Source organism: Oncorhynchus tshawytscha, linkage group LG03, assembly GCF_018296145.1.
Source record: "Oncorhynchus tshawytscha isolate Ot180627B linkage group LG03, Otsh_v2.0, whole genome shotgun sequence".
Classification (NCBI taxonomy): domain Eukaryota; kingdom Metazoa; phylum Chordata; class Actinopteri; order Salmoniformes; family Salmonidae; genus Oncorhynchus; species Oncorhynchus tshawytscha.
In genome coordinates this window covers 68,189,290-68,207,041 of record NC_056431.1, presented here as the reverse complement: position 1 = coordinate 68,207,041, position 17,752 = coordinate 68,189,290, and the positions used below count along the sequence as shown (strand labels likewise).

General features: G+C 42.5%; 1 pseudogene; it reads right to left on the bottom strand.

Annotated features, from left to right (window-relative positions):
* Positions 1-9,297: 9,297 nt before the first annotated feature.
* LOC121846236 lies at positions 9,298-17,477 on the bottom strand (annotated as a pseudogene).
* Positions 17,478-17,752: the final 275 nt, after the last annotated feature.

Below are 17,752 nucleotides of genomic sequence, written 5' to 3'. Positions count from 1 at the left end.
GTCTCAGCTTTATTCACCCCAAACATCAGGGCCAGAAGGTCATTCTCTCTGAATAATCACACAGTAATATCGTGCCACTCTGTTCTTACAGGAAGTCACACTCTGTTCTGGCAATAAGTCACACTCTGTTCTGACAATAAGTCACACTCTGTCTGGAATGGTAAATCTCTGGATGCACTTTGTTTAAAAGTAAATGTATTATGTTGTATGGCAGGGTATTTCTTCAACACAGACTCAGGAGAATCATCAGCAGCACAGGACACTGATCAAGTCCTCCATTCATGAGTCAAATGGCCCTCCTGCTGTCAGACAAGGTGTGAACACCTTCATATCCATCTTCACATACACAGGATCTCTATACAAATCCTCCCTCTGAGGGAACGCATAAGCCATAAAATACCAGGTGATTAGAAATCCACATGAACAATAGTATAGTTTGTTTCTCAGCAGAGGCTAAATTAGCAGTAGGACAACACTGCTCTCTAGTGGTTAGGATATGAATAGATCCGTGTGTTGAGTTCATTCTTTTCATTTACTCCACAGTTTGGATTTGGGTCTGTCATTTTACAAAAAAATAGGGCATGTATTTTTATTTGTTTCTTTGGACAAATTGACATAACAAATTATGGCATACAGACCAAGCAGGCATATAATGACGCTGACATATCTGACTATAAGTCATACAAGGACCACAAGGAGATGAAATAGAAAGGATAGAAACACACGTTTAAAGTTGACTGTGTTAAGACTTCTCTCTATGTTTGGCATTATGTCTGTACTTTGGTTCAACTGACCTTGAAATAGCAAGATGTGCTGTGTTGGCCTAAGGTCTCACACACAACAATCTCACACGCAAAGATCTCACACACAAAGATCTCACACACAAAGATCTCACACACAAAGATCTCACACACAAAGCTCTCAGAGACAAAGATCTCACACACAAAGATCTCACACACAAAGATCTCACACACAAAGATCTCACACACAATGCTCTCAGAGACAAAGATCTCACACACAAAGATCTCACACACAAAGATCTCACACACAAAGCTCTCAGAGACAAAGATCTCACACACAAAGATCTCACACACAAAGATCTCACACACAAAGATCTCACACACAAAGATCTCACACACAAAGCTCTCAGAGACAAAGATCTCACACACAAAGATCTCACACACAAAGATCTCACACACAAAGATCTCAGAGACAAAGATCTCACACACAAAGATCTCACACACAAAGCTCTCAGAGACAAAGATCTCACACACAAAGATCTCACACACAAAGATCTCACACACAAATATCTCACAGACATCATAAGAACACATCAAACAAAATAAAGATACAACTCCTTAGCAGGTTTTGTTGCAAAAGTAATTATGATGTTACACTAACATTACATTACATTTTGTATTACATTTGTATTACATACAGTATTACAAATAGCTGAAGTAAAATGAACCCTTACAATATACTAACATTGTACTAACATAAAGTCGAACTCTGCAGTTCAAAGTTAAATGAAGCAGTCACCCAGTAATTATGATGTTACACTAACATTACATTACATTTTGTATTACATTTGTATTACATACAGTATTACAAATAGCTGAAGTAAAATGAACCCTTACAATATACTAACATTGTACTAACATAAAGTGGAACTCTGCAGTTCAAAGTTAAATGAAGCAGTCACCCAGCCACCTCTGAGAAATGTAGCCACTCTCAAGTGTATAGACAGAGCTATGGATGCAAGGACTGGCCATCCATATCAAAATGATAGTTTTAACCATTTTACCAGTGTTCTTTTACATTTACCTTATTTACAAACATTGGAGTGAAATAAGCTTATATTTCAGGTTCTGATGGAGTAGCACAGTTGAACTAATCTCTCATGAGGCATGCTGTATCACAACCGGCTGTGATTGGGAGTCCCATAGGGCTGCGAACAATTGGCCCAGCGTCGTCCGGGTTTGGCCGGGGTAGGCCGTCATTGTAAATAAGAGTTTGTTCTTAACTGACTTGCCTAGTTAAATAAAGGTACAATTTTAAAAAGTCTCTCTTTTGTGGTTGAGAATTTTCCTGCATAGCAGGAAATGCAAATGTCTATTGCAGGTTTAAAAAGGCTTCTAACGTTTGTAATTTCCACTTCATAATTGATTTGCCCTAACGAAAAATGTAACAACCCATACCATTTTTTTCTCTCATTTAATTATGATCCACATAATGATTCACATTTACGGTTATTTTTCTGCTATAACAAACTGGCTCAAATTAAGATCCTACAACTGTATCTATAATTAATGTCATTCAAAAAACTGTGTTTTTTTGTGTTTCCAAAGTAGGGCTATCATCCCTCTCTTTTCCAACAGACAGAGGGTAGTTTTCCAGCCCTGGTTAGGTAGAGAAGGGGCTGAGTGAAACTCCCAAAAACAGTAAACATCAAAGTGATAGGAACCACGACACACAACGCTGTCACTGAACCATCAGGGAGACAACGTACCAGGACACCTCCGATGATGGAAGGAGTGTAATTCACCAGCAGAGTCAGCAGAATGATCTGAACGGTACGGGACGCTCTTCTCTTCATCAAGTTCCCTCCCTCTTCTTTCTCCCCCTGTCTCTCCTTCCCTTCATCCCCTGGACCGGACTTGCCCAGCACCCTCAGGATGGAAACACAGCAGAAGAAGTCAATGGCCAGAGTGATTGAGAAAACACCGGCATTGACTATCACGCCGCCTATTAAGCCGATCACAACACAGAATACGAGAGACAGGATCCAAGCCAGAGTCACACACACCACCCTATACCTAGGAGGCCTGTACTTCAGGAAGAGCAGTGGGTGGACCACCGCCAGGTAGCGCTCCACACATATAAAGCACTGGAGCAGAGGGCGGCCGGCGCTGACCAAGCCGAACGTATAGCCGCTGAATTGGAAGATGGTCTGGCTTTTGATGAAGAGGGTGTTGAAGACAGTCAGTGGTGAAATAATGCAGTAGATGAGCTCCATGATGGCCAGGTTGAGGGCGAAGATCTCCTTGATGACCTGGACCAGAGGGCCGCCCGCAACCAGCCACAGGTACCAGCTGTTGGTGACCAGACCCAGGAGGCCGTTGAACACCTCAACCCCCAGGTAGAACGGCAGACCGGTGGGCCACTCCCAACAGCCGTACCACTGAGACATGGTAGTGTGGTTCATAATGCTGGGATGGTCCATCGATGCACCTTCTAGTTTCACTCTGTCTCGGGTGAGTCGGTCGATCTGGTCAGCTGCAGTAAGTCCTTATCTGATAAGAACATCCATCTAGAGCACTGTCTAGATGTGAAGAGTGGTGCTCGGAGAGTACACAGAGTACACACTACAGACCAAAACAGACAGTCATTAGACACATTTGACTAGATGGTATTTTCAATGAGGCACACCTGTACATTCAAATAGCCATTGTAATCATTAGATGTGTCTAAGTTTACCCAGTGCTTTTGGCATGGTGGGGACAGTCTAGGTTTGAATATTCTCTAATGATGATCTTCTTAGCTAAATCGAATGCACAGCTGCCACTAAAGAGAGAAAGGCAGTAGCTAATATTATAAAATGTGGATATTGGTTTAGAGAACAGTGATTAGACCTGTCTGTGTCACGTCCAAAACATACATTTTCTTGCCATGTTAAATGCGGAAGACTGTATTTAAATTGAATGCATTCAGTTATACAACTGACTAGGTATCCCCCTTTCCCTTTCCAAATACTTTGTGATAAATTCAAATCAAATCAAAATCAAATCAAATTTATTTATATAGCCCTTCGTACATCAGCTGATATCTCAAAGTGCTGTACAGAAACCCAGCCTAAAACCCCAAACAGCAAGCAATGCAGTTGTAGAAGCACGGTGGCTAGGAAAAACTCCCTAGAAAGGCCAAAACCTAGGAAGAAACCTAGAGAGGAACCAGGCTATGTGGGGTGGCCAGTCCTCTTCTGGCTGTGCCGGGTGGAGATTATAACAGAACATGGCCAAGATGTTCAAATGTTCATAAATGACCAGCATGTTCGAATAATAATAAGGCAGAACAGTTGAAACTGGAGCAGCAGCACGGCCAGGTGGACTGGGGACAGCAAGGAGTCATCATGTCAGGTAATCCTGGGGCATGGTCCTCGGGCTCAGGTCCTCCGAGAGAGAGAAAGAAAGAGAGAAGGAGAGAATTAGAGAACGCACACTTAGATTCACACAGGACACCGAATAGGACAGGAGAAGTACTCCAGATATAACAAACTGACCCTAGCCCCCCGACACATAAACTACTGCAGCATAAATACTGGAGGCTGAGACAGGAGGGGTCAGGAGACACTGTGGACCCATCCGAGGACACCCCCGGACAGGGCCAAACAGAAAGGATATAACCCCACCCACTTTGCCAAAGCACAGCCCCCACACCACTAGAGGGATATCTTCAACCACCAACTTACCATCCTGAGACAGGGCCGAGTATAGCCCACAAAGATCTCCGCCATGGCACAACCCAAGGGGGGGCGCCAACCCAGACAGGATGACCACATCAGTGAATTAACCCACTCAGGTGACTCACCCCTTCCAGGGACGGCATGAGAGAGCCCCAGTAAGCCAGTGACTCAGCCCCTGTAATAGGGTTAGAGGCAGAGAATCCCAGTGGAAAGAGGGGAACCGGCCAGGCAGAGACAGCAAGGGCGGTTCGTTGCTCCAGAGCCTTTCCGTTCACCTTCCCACTCCTGGGCTAGACTACACTCAATCATATGACCCAGTGAAGAGATGAGTCTTCAGTAAAGACTTAAAGGTTGAGACCGAGTTTGCGTCTCTGACATGGGTAGGCAGACCGTTCCATAAAAATGGAGCTCTATAGGAGAAAGCCCTGCCTCCAGCTGTTTGCTTAGAAATTCTAGGGACAATTAGGAGGCCTGCGTCTTGTGACCGTAGCGTACGTGTAGGTATGTACGGCAGGACCAAATCAGAGAGATAGGTAGGAGCAAGCCCATGTAATGCTTTGTAGGTTAGCAGTAAAACCTTGAAATCAGCCCTTGCTTTGACAGGAAGCCAGTGTAGAGAGGCTAGCAGTGTAGAGAGGCTAGCAAATTTTTTGGTTCTAGTCAGGATTCTAGCAGCCGTATTTAGCACCAACTGAAGTTTATTTAGTGCTTTATCCGGGTAGCCGGAAAGTAGAGCATTGCAGTAGTCTAACCTAGAAGTGACAAAAGCATGGATTAATTTTTCTGCATCATTTTTGGACAGAAAGTTTCTGATTTTTGCAATGTTACGTAGATGGAAAAAAGCTGTCCTTGAAATGGTCTTGATATGTTCTTCAAAAGAGAGATCAGGGTCCAGAGTAACGCCGAGGTCCTTCACAGTTTTATTTGAGACGACTGTACAACCATTAAGATTAATTGTCAGTTTCAACAGAAGATCTCTTTGTTTCTTGGGACCTAGAACAAGCATTTCTGTTTTGTCCGAGTTTAAAAGTAGAAAGTTTGCAGCCATCCTCTTTCTTATGTCTGAAACACATGCTTCTAGCACGGGCAATTTTGGGGCTTCACCATGTTTCATTGAAATGTACAGCTGTGTGTCATCCGCATAGCAGTGAAAGTTAACATTATGTTTTCGAATAACATCCCCAAGAGGTAAAATATATAGTGAAAACAATAGTGGTCCTAAAACGGAACCTTGAGGAACACCGAAATTTACAGTTGATTTCTCAGAAGACAAACCATTCACAGAGACAAACTGATATCTTTCCGACAGATAAGATCTAAACCAGGCCAGAACTTGTCCGTGTAGACCAATTTGGGTTTCCAATCTCTCCAAAAGAATGTGGTGATCGATGGTATCAAAAGCAGCACTAAGGTCTAGGAGCACAAGGACAGATGCAGAGCCTCGGTCCCATGCCATTAAAATGTCATTTACCACCTTCACAAGTGCCGTCTCAGTGCTATGATGGGGTCTAAAACCAGACTGAAGCATTTCGTATACATTGTTTGTCTTCAGGAAGGCAGTAAGTTGCTGCGCAACAGCCTTTTCTAAAATTTTTGAATGGAAGATTCGATATCGGCCGATAGTTTTTTATATTTTCTGGATCAAGGTTTGGCTTTTTCAAGAGAGGCTTTATTACTGCCACTTTTAGTGAGTTTGGTACACATCCGGTGGATAGAGAGCCGTTTATTATGTTCAACATAGGAGGGCCAAGCACAGGAAGCAGCTCTTTCAGTAGTTTAGTTGGAATAGGGTCCAGTATGCAGCTTGAAGGTTTAGAGGCCATGATTATTTTCATCATTGTGTCAAGAGATATATTACTAAAACACTTGAGCGTCTCTCTTGATCCTAGGTCCTGGGAGAGTTGTGCAGACTCAGGACAACTGAGCTTTGAAGGAATACGCAGATTTAAAGAGGAGTCCGTAATTTGCTTTCTAATAATCATAATCTTTTCCTCAAAGAAGTTCATGAATTTATCACTGCTAAAGTGAAAGTCATCCTCTCTTGGGGAATGCTGCTTTTTAGTTAGCTTTGCGACAGTATCAAAAAGGAATTTCGGATTGTTCTTATTTTCCTCAATTAAGTTAGAAAAATAGGATGAACGAGCAGCAGTAAGGGCTCTTCGGTACTGCACGGTACTGTCTTTCCAAGCTAGTCGGAAGACTTCCAGTTTGGTGTGGCGCCATTTCCGTTCCAATTTTCTGGAAGCTTGCTTCAGAGCTCGGGTATTTTCTGTGTACCAGGGAGCTAGTTTCTTATGAGAAATGTTTTTAGTTTTTAGGGGTGCAACTGCATCTAGGGTATTGCGCAAGGTTAAATTGAGTTCCTCAGTTAGGTGGTTAACTGATTTTTGTCCTCTGGCGTCCTTGGGTAGACAGAGGGAATCTGGAAGGACATCAAGGAATCTTTGTGTAGTCTGTGAATTTATAGCACGACTTTTGATGTTCCTTGGTTGGGGTCTGAGCAGATTATTTATTATTTATTTAATTCATGGCTCTTGATTGAATGAGTAAAAGCCAGAAAAAACACTGAAGGAGAGAGTATGTTTTGATCATGAAATCAGGCTTTGTTATGTGAATGTTCAAGTAATTAACATAACAACTACACTTTCATTTGGATCAAATCCAGGAAACACATTCACAAAAAATATTTTATCCATTTATTAGTGTTTTAACCTGAATATGTAGTAAAATAACCTGAATATGGTTCGATAAATAATCTACTACACTGAACACAAATATAAATACATTATGTAAAGTATTGGTCCCATGTTTCATGAGCTGAAATAAATGATCACAGAAATGTTCCAAACGTACAAAAAGCTTTTTTCTCCCATATTTTAAGCACACATTTGTTTGCATCCGTGTTAGTGAGCATTTCTACTTTGCCAAAAGAATCCATCCACCTTGGCATATCAAGAAGCTGATTAAACAACATGATCATTACACAGGTGCACCTTGTGCTGGGGACAATAAAAGGCCACTCTAAAATGTTTTAGGTAGAACAGTACGTCCAATCAGCCTCACAACCAGCCACCCGGACAGCTGATGAAACTGTGGGTTTGCACAACGGAAGAAACCGTCTCAGGGAAGCTCATCTGTGTGCTCGTCGTACTCACCAGGGTCTTGACTGCACTTCGGCAGTCAAGACGCACTTCGGCGTCGTAACCGACTTCAGTGGGCCAATGCTCCACTTAAATGGCCACTGACACGCTGGATAAGTGTGCTCTTCACAGATGAATCCTGGTTTCAACTGTACTAGACAGATGGCAGACAGCGAGTATGACGTTGTGTGGGTGAGTGGTTTGCTGATGTCAACATTGTGAACAGAGTGCCCCATGGTGGCGGTGAGGCTATGGTAATGGTGGTCACACCAGATACTGACTGGGTTTCTGATCCATGCCCCTACCTTTTTTTTAAGGTATCTGTGACCAACAGATGCATATCTGTATTCCCAGTCATGTGAAATCCATAGATTAGGGCCTAATGAATTTATTTCAATTGACTGATTTCCTCATATGAACTGTAACTCAGTAAAATCTTAGAAATTGTTGCATGTTGCGTTTATATTCTTGTTCAGTGTGTTTACAAAGCAAACAAGTACTTTACTCAAACATTTTAACCAGAGCCATACAGTATATTCATATATTCTAAATATATGGCTCTTATATTAACCATTAATTCACTATAACACACGTTTTTCTCAGAAGGCACTAAGATATCTGATTGGCTGGTTTGACCAGAAATAAGGACTAAACTGACAGTGCAGTGTCAAGAAGGCTGAATATCAAAATCGAAATTAAAATCACACAGTGAAATGCTTCTATCACGGTGAGGCATTCACATTTATTTCTAACTCTTCACGCAGCATGCTTCTATCACAGTGAGGCATTCACATTTATTTCTAACTCTTCACGCAGCATGCTTCTATCACAGTGAGGCATTCACATTTATTTCTAACTCTTCATGCAGCATGCTTCTATCACAGTGAGGCATTCACATTTATTTCTAACTCTTCACGCAGCATGCTTCTATCACAGTGAGGCATTCACATTTATTTCTAACTCTTCACTCAGCATGCTTCTATCACGGTGAGGCATTCACATTTATTTCTAACACTTCACTCAGCATGCTTCTATCACGGTGAGGCATTCACACTTATTTCTAACTCTTCACTTCAGCATGCTTCTATCACAGTGAGGCATTCACATTTATTTCTAACTCTTCACGCAGCATGCTTCTATCACAGTGAGGCATTCACATTTATTTCTAACTCTTCACTATCACAGCATGCATTTATTTCTACTCTTCACGGTGAGGCATTCACATTTATTTCTAACTCTTCACTCAGCAGCATGCATTCACATTTATTTCTTCTATCACGGTGAGGCATTCACACTTATTTCTAACTCTTCACGCAGCATGCTTCTATCACAGTGAGGCATTCACATTTATTTCTAACTCTTCACTCAGCATGCTTCTATCACAGTGAGGCATTCACATTTCCTATCAAAATGTGTTGATAATTGAAAAAGGAATACACATGTTTTCCATTTATAAAAGTGGTAACCACATCTACAGCATATAAAGTGACTTGTTCGCCCTTCATTTATGTTAAAAGACAACTCAACACACTCAGGATACCAAGGATACCAATACAAAGAGAAAGAACTCCCAAACAAAACACTCTTCCTGATCCCTTATCATCGTCATTTCCTACTCGCTGCTACGGCAACATCTGACATGTGACTGCAGACAGCCTACATAAGCAAATCACCAACATCCGCTGCCGCGTTTCAACCAACCAATCCTGTGTCTCCCAGTACTGTATGTGTCAGGTGAAGAACATGTAGTGATGGGGAATTTAGGACTTGGCTGTTTCTCAAATGGTGCCCTATTCCCTATAGAAATCTGGTGAAAAGTAGTGCACTAATATGGGGGTATAGGGTGTCACTAGGTGGAACTCTGTCAAACACTGGCAGTGACTGAAACATGTCAATGTAACCAGTCAAATCAGTGACACCACAGAGTTCATTCTATTGGTGGATGATTGACAGAACGCATTCTTGAAGTTACAGAGCAGGGTTGGAGTCAATTATTTGTAAATTCAGTCAATTCAGGAAGTAAACTGAAATTCCAATTCAAATGTATCTCAATGCTTCTCTACGAGAGGAATGTGGAAATTCAGTTAACTTACTGAATTAAAGGAATGGAAATAGAATTGGCCCCAAACATGTTGCAGAGTTTCAGAAGCCTCCCCCTATCGTCACGGCAACACCAATCAGTGATACTGCATCTGTACGGACCGGCCAATGAGGAGGAAGAGGAGTCCGGCCAGCAGGCAGAAGGAGATGCCGACGGGGGCGAAGAAGGAGGACAGGCCGTAGTGGATGGTGAGGTTGAAGGTGGGGCACAAAGAGGAGCGCTGGTGGTCCACGGAGAACTGCACCACGTCCATCAACTCCACCCACAGCACAGACATCCACACCACACCCAGCAGGAACAGAGCTGAGGGAAGGGAGGGGAGGGGGAGAGAGAGATAGGCAAGGTTGAAGAGGTGTGTGTGTGTGTGTGTGTGTGTGTGTGTGTGTGTGTGTGTGTGTGTGTGTGTGTGTGTGTGTGTGTGTGTGTGTGTGTGTGTGTGTGTGTGTGTGTGTGTGTGTGTGTGTGTGTGTGAGAGAGAGAGGGATGATGGCAGAGAAAGGTAGGCGGAGAGGAGGTGATTGGGAGAAGAAACAGAGAGAGATAGAGAGACCGTATCAGACTGGCTGCAGCAGGTATTTGTATTATTGATGGTATTCATGAGCTTTTCATCTTTGTACATCCGTTCAACAGAGGGAAACTGTTTAGCTCAATCCTATCCTATGTTGTGTATCCTGAAATGTATGATGTTATCGGCCAATGACTCACCGGACATCAGGAAGAGGCCGCCCCCAGCCTTATATAGACGGTGACTGGCGAATGGGGCAGCACAGATGATAAAAAACCCGCCCATTACAACGGCAGTCACACCAATTAGCATGAAGATACTCCAGAAGCCTCTGTAGACTGTATGAGACGAATGTCAATCATTGTTAGAACCATGAGTAACAGAATGATAGGCTGACATGAATTTGAATATACCAACACAAACACATGTGGACAATCTCAGAATCTCATAGTAGGCTACATATATTATATATATCAATTACATATAATATACACACACACAGATAAGCACTTACTGATTGCAGAGTCATATGTAGTGGCATTGTGAGTCTGTTGAGACACTGGAAATGGGAAGAGGTAGGCGTGTGTGCAAACTTTGGCATGTGGCTGATTGGCTAGTGAAAGACAAACAAGCACATTGTTACATACATTAAATCATATATATATATCTATATACAGTGGGGAGAACAAGTATTTGATACACTGCCGATTTTGCAGGTTTTCCTACTTACAAAGCATGTAGAGGTCTGTAATTTTATCATAGGTACACTTCAACTGTGAGAGACAGAATCTAAAACAAAAATCCAGAAAATCACATGTATGATTTTTAAGTAATTCATTTGCATAATTTGAGTCAATTGGAGGTGTACCTGTGGATGTATTTCAAGGCCTACCTTCAAACTCAGTGCCTCTTTGCTTGACATCATGGGAAAATTAAAAGAAATCAGCCAAGACCTCAGAAAAAAAATTGTAGACTTCCACAAGTCTGGTTCATCCTTGAGCAATTTCCAAATGCCTGAAGGTACCACGTTCATCTGTGCAAACAATAGTATGCGAGTATAAACACCATGGGACCACGCAGCTGTCATACCGCTCAGGAAGGAGATGCGTTCTGTCCTCCAGAGATGAACATACTTTGGTGCGAAAAGTGCAAATCCATCCCAGAACAACAGCAAAGGACCTTGTGAAGATACAAAAGCCAGACTATGGTTTGCAGCTGCACATGTGGATAAAGATCATACTTTTTTAGAAATGTCCTCTGGTCTGATGAAACAAAAATAGAACCGTTTGGCCATAATGACCATCGTTATGTTTGGAGGAAAAATGCTTGTAAGCCGAGGAACACCATCCCAACCGTGAAACACGGGGTGGCAGCATCATGTTGTGGGGGTGCTTTGCTGCAGGAGGGACTGGTGCACTTCACAAAATAGATGGCATCATGAGGGAGGAAAATGATGTGGATATATTGAAGCAACATCTCAAGACATCAGTCAGGAAGTTAAAGCTTGGTCGCAAATGGGTCTTCCAAATGGACAATGACCCCAAGCATACTTCCAAAGTTGTGGCAAAATGGATTAAGGACAACAGAGTTAAGGTATTGTGGCCATCACAAGCCCTGACCTCAATCATACAGAAAATGGGCCAAAATTCACCCAACTTATTGTAGGAAGCTTGTGGAAGGCTACCCAAAACGTTTGATCCAAGTTTAAATTGTTTAAGGCAATGCTACCAAATACTAATTGAGTGTATGTAAACTTCTGACCCACTGGGAATGTGATGAAAGAAACTAAAGATTAAATAAATCATTCTCTCTACTATTATTCTGACATTTCACATTACTAAAATAAAGTGCTGATCCTAACTGACCTAAGACAGGGAATTTTTACTAGGACTAAATGTCAGGAATTGTGAAAAACTGAGTTTAAATGTATTTGGCTAAGGTGTATGTAAACTTAGTCGCCTCTTCACTGTTGACGTTGAGACTGGTGTTTTGCGGGTACTATTTAATGAAGCTTCCGGTTGAGGACTTGTGAGGCGTCTGTTTCTCAAACTAGACACTCTAATGTGCTTTTCCTCTTGCTCAGTTGTGCACCGGGGCCTGCAACTCCTATTTTTATTCTGGTTAGCGCCAGTTTGCGCTGTCCTGTGAAGGGAGTAGTACACATCGTTGTACGAGATCTTCAGTTTCTTGGCAATTTCTCGCATGTAATAGCCTTAATTTCTCAGTACAATAATAGACTGACAAGTTTCAGAAGAAAGTTCTTTGTTTCTGGCCATTTTGAGCCTGTAATCAAACCCACTACCTCCATGTACAAATTACCTCGACTAACATGTACCCCTGCACATTGATTCGGTACCAGTACCTCCTGTATATAGCCTCCACATTGACTCAGTACCGGTACCTCCTGTATATAGCCTCATTGTTGTTATTTCATTGTATTACTTTTTAATTCATTTTTTTAAACTTTTGTTTATTTAGTAGATATTTAACTATATTTTCTTAAAGGGGCTTGTAAGTAAGCATTTCATGGTATTCTGCACATTTGACAAATAAAACATTTGATTGATTGATTGATTGATTGAACCAGTTTTTGCCCAGGGGTTTGTGACACTGGCATTATCATCCTGTCCTCATCAAGGGCCCTTATAATACAAAGACAGCATGTACTAGTGGAATCTATACAGAGAACAAGCTGGCTTGGTCTTACAGTTTTATCAAATGCATAAACATTTGATAATTGCATTAAATGTTGTTTATTTCCACTCTCTCTTTTTTCAATTTCTTCTAACTCTCTTTCTCCTCTCTCACTCTCCTCTGCCTTGTGGAATTCAGCAGACCCTCTCCAGGTCATTCCCAAAGTTTGAGGGTGTTTGGGACAATGACCCTCCCTGGAAGTTGCCTATTAGAGACTGTCAACAAATCTCATCAGATGACAATGGAACTGAATGACAGCACATGCAGCCTTTCCATTGAGTCACATGACCCAAGAATAATATCACATGATAGGGGTCTCATACCACTTCAAGGCATCAAGAAGTCACATTAGATAAATGAGTGAAGCTCATGTTTCCGCCCTAACATTTGGAGTCGTTGTACCAAAGGTGGGAAGGCAGGCGACAAGCTTAGGTCCAAAATAAACCCATAGAAACGCATTGGGCTTATTTTGGACAGATTTTGGTGAGAGTGAAACCTCTCGCTTCGTCTCTTCCTCTCTGCTGTCATGAACTGTTTGCATTGTTTCATTCTGGCCCTGTACTGGCCAACATGTCAATTAAAGAAAGTAGTAGGATTGAAAGACCCCAGTGTTCTACTTTATACAAGTAGTGAATAAGCGCAGTGCAATATTATCTGACTTACTGATCCAGAACTTCAAGAGGGTGAGGTCATCCAGGTTTCCCTGAAGGAGCACCTCCAAAAGAAGCCCTCGTGGTAGAAGGTGGTGTCTGGACGACGCTGGGGGGAAGATAATGATAGTAACACATTACTAGAACACTCCATCATAAAGCCTTCATGTTACAGTTATAACAATGACATAATAACACATCGTAAACTTCTTCTATCTTCTTCTTTACATTCTACCTGTTATTTTCTTAGAAAATAACTAGTGAATCAGCTAATGACTTCTCAGCCCCACGCCAGCTGGTTCAGGTGAATGTTGTCAGAGTATATGGTGCTACTTCTAAAGCTGGTGACTCTAAGGTCAAGGGTCACACTGAGGGAGCACCCTTAACTTCCTGTGGGTTTGTGAGGAGTTTGTTGAGTCAGTATGGAGAGTCTCTCCTATTCCCCTTTCTCTCATATTTCTCTTTCTCTCCTATTACCCCTTTCTCTCCTATTTCCCCTTTCTCTCCTATTCCCCCTTTCTCTCCTATTCCCCCTTTCTCTCCTATTCCCCCTTTCTCTCCTATCCCCCTTTCTCTCCTATTCCCCCTTTCTCTCCTATTCCCCTTTCTCTCCTAGTCCCCCTTTCCCCTATTCTTTCTCCTATTCCCCTTTCTCTCCTATTCCCCTTTCTCTCCTATTCCCCTTTCTCTCCTATTCCCCCTTTCGCTCCTATTCCCCCTTTCTCTCCTGTTCTGCTGTCCTACTATAGACTATACCTTTCTCTGTTTTGACCTTTACCCTTCAGAAAAAAACTCTCTCTCTCTCTCTCTCTCTCTCTCTCTCTCTCTCTCTCCACATATCTCTCTCTCTCCCCCTCTCCCCATATCTCTCTCTCTCTCCCCTCTCTCTCTCTCTCTCTCTCTCTCTCTCATTAGGACACTGATGAATGATGATATGTCTCTGTGTAGTAGTGTGCATGGTATATTATATACAGTGCATGTGGTTTGATAGTGTAGATATCATGCAGACATTCCTGTGTCATTGCTTATCGTGATGACCTGTATCTGCTATAGTGGGTGATATTGGGGGGTTGTAAATACTGATGCTTGTATTTCTATTACTTGCGAATCCAATATGTCTCAATCGTTGGATGGTTGAAGAGCAAGTGCATTAAAAAGGGTCTGATTACACTAGCAGCCCCTACAGTAGGTAGGTATATATACCAAAGCCCTACACAGTTCAAGTCTTACTGAAAGAGTTATTGGACCATCCACCCATGAGAAACTACCACCAAAATAAATTGATTAATTGAAATGTGCTTAGGTTTGGAGGGTTTTTCATGAGAAACACTTTTAGAGTTGGCACTAAGGTGAGGACCTTAATCTCCAATAGCCAATGTAATGGACGATGGACTCTATCCGAGTCCGAACCACAGTATTGACAGATGTTGAAGCAACGTTACACCACACTGACCATACAATGATCTAAAGCTAGGTTTCTTCATTCTCTTCCTGGGGACAAACAGGGGTGGACATTTTGATTGGTGGAATCAGGTGCGTTGGAGCACACAACTGTGTCAGACCTTGACACCACTTGACACCCCAAAGCCACTTCCTCTAAGAAGACTTCAACCAGAAGAGGAACAACTTGCCTTGCCCTACATGGTCTCACCTAACCCTCGATTCAGCAAACAAGACAATAGTTTTATCCAATGTTACCACCAATATTACACCAATGGCTACGGTCCTCAGCTCCTTTATCTTTCATGACCACATATACAGTGGGGAGAACAAGTATTTGATACACTGCTGATTTTGCAGGTTTTCCTATTTACAAAGCATGTAGAGGTCTGTAATTGTTTATCATAGGTACACTTCAACTGTGAGAGACGCAATCAAAAACCCTGAAAATTACATTGTATGATTTTTATTACAGAGATCATACATTTCCTGTAGTTCTGGACCAGGTTTGCACACACTGCAGCAGGGATTTTGGCCCAATCCTCCATACAGACCTTCTCCAGATCCTCCAGGTTTCGGGGCTGTCGCTGGGCAATACGGACTTTCAGCTACCTCCAAATATTTTCTATTGGGTTCAGGTCTGGAAACTGGCTAGGCTACTCCAGGACCTTGAGATGCTTCTTACGGAGCCACTCCTTAGTTTCCCTGGCTGTGTGTTTCGGGTCGTTGTCATGCTGGAAGACCCAGCCACGGCCCATCTTCAATGCTCTTACTGAGGGAAGGAGATTGTTGGCCAAGATCTGGCGATACATGGCCCCACCCATCCTCCCCTCAATACGGTGCAGTCGTCCTGTCCCCTTTACAGAAAAGCATCCCCAAAGAATGATGTTTCCACCTCCATGTTTCACGGTTGGGATGGTATTCTTGGGGTTGTACTCATCCTTCTTCTTCCTCCAAACACGGCGAGTGGAGTTTAGACCAAAAAGCTCTATTTTTGTCTCATCAGACCACATGACCTCCTCCCATTCCTCCTCTGGATCATCCAGATGGTCATTGGCAAACTTCAGACGGGCCTGGACATGCGCTGGCTTGAGCAGGGGGACCTTGCGTGCGCTGCAGGATTTTAATCCATGACGGCGTAGTGTGTTACTAATGGTTTTCTTTGAGACTGTGGTCCCAGCTCTATTCAGGTCATTGACCAGGTCCTGCCATGTAGTTCTGAGCTGATCCCTCACCTTCCTCATGATCATTGATGCCCCACGAGGTGAGATCTTGCATGGAACCCCATACCAAGGGTGATTGACTGTCATCTTGAACTTCTTCCATTTTCTAAAAATTCCACCAACAATTGTTGCCTTCTCACCAAGCTGCTTGCCTATTGTCCTGTAGCCCATCCCAGCCTTGTGCAGGTCTACAATTTTATCCCTGATGTCCTTACACAGCTCTCTAGTCTTGGCCATTGTGGAGAGGTTGGAGTCTGTTTGATTGAGTGTGTGGACAGGTGTCTTTTATACAGGTAACGAGTTCAAACAGGTGCAGTTAATACAGGTAATGAGTGGAGAACAGGAGGGCATCTTAAAGAAAAACTAACAGGTCTGTGAGAGCCGGAATTCTTACTGGTTGGTAGGTGATCAAATACTTATGTCATGCAATAAAATGCTAATTAATTACTTAAAAATCATACAATGTGATTTTCTGGATTTAAAAAAAAAAGTGTACCTATGATAAAAATTACAGACCTCTGCATGCTTTGTAAGTAGGAAAACCTGCAAAATCGGCAGTGTATCAAATACTTGTTCTCCCCACTGTATAAAGAGACAGGAGGAACCGGATAAGGAACATCCAAGAGAGGCCACACCTTGCCTTGCCTTGCCTGGCCTCGCCTCGCCTCGCTTGCACCTGCTGTTTCCACCTGAATCCCAATAACACCAAAAAGTAAATACTTTGCCATTATTTCATGAAAACTACACAGGTAATTAGTGGGCTATTGTAAATACGAAGTAAAATTGGACTACAATATGTTAAGCATAAAAACCTCACCAGACCTCCATGTTCAATTAAAATCTAAACTTATTTGTCACATGCTTGGTAAACAACAGGTGTAGACTAACAGTGAAATGTTTGTTTACAGTCTCTTCCCAACAATGCAGTGAGAAAAATATATCAATAATATAAACATTTCAAAATAATAGCACAGGGAATAAATGCACAATGAGTAACTATAACTTGGCTATATATAGAGGGTACCAGTACTGAGTCAATGTGTAGGGGAACGAGGTAATTGAGGTAGATATGTACATATAGGTAGGGATAAAGTGTTCCTTACCTCTATGGCGGAGGCCCAAGGTCCCATAGTTCCGTTAGTTTCTTTGTTACATGTCTCTGAAGCCAGGAACCAGTAATCCGTCTCGAAGGAGAGGAGGACAAACATGGCCGCCAGAGCCCCAAACATCCCCGCGAAGAACAGAGCCACACTCAGCTTCATAGTGCTGTACTGGCCAGACACACTGTCACTGTATGGAGACCAATCAACTAGCCCTGTGTGTGTAATCCTCTGAGAAATCAAAAACTGTATTTTCACGTAGTCGAGGTGAGTGTGTCTATGCTGGGTCCACTTAGACACTTTAGGTATGTGTTTCTATTCCTAGTGTTGCAATAGTCCAAGCTATGATTCTTCTTCCATGGAAGAATGCCACTTTGCTGTGTATTGTCCAACAGTGGTCTTATCCTGGCTCCTCTCTTCTCTGTTTGTGGGCTGCT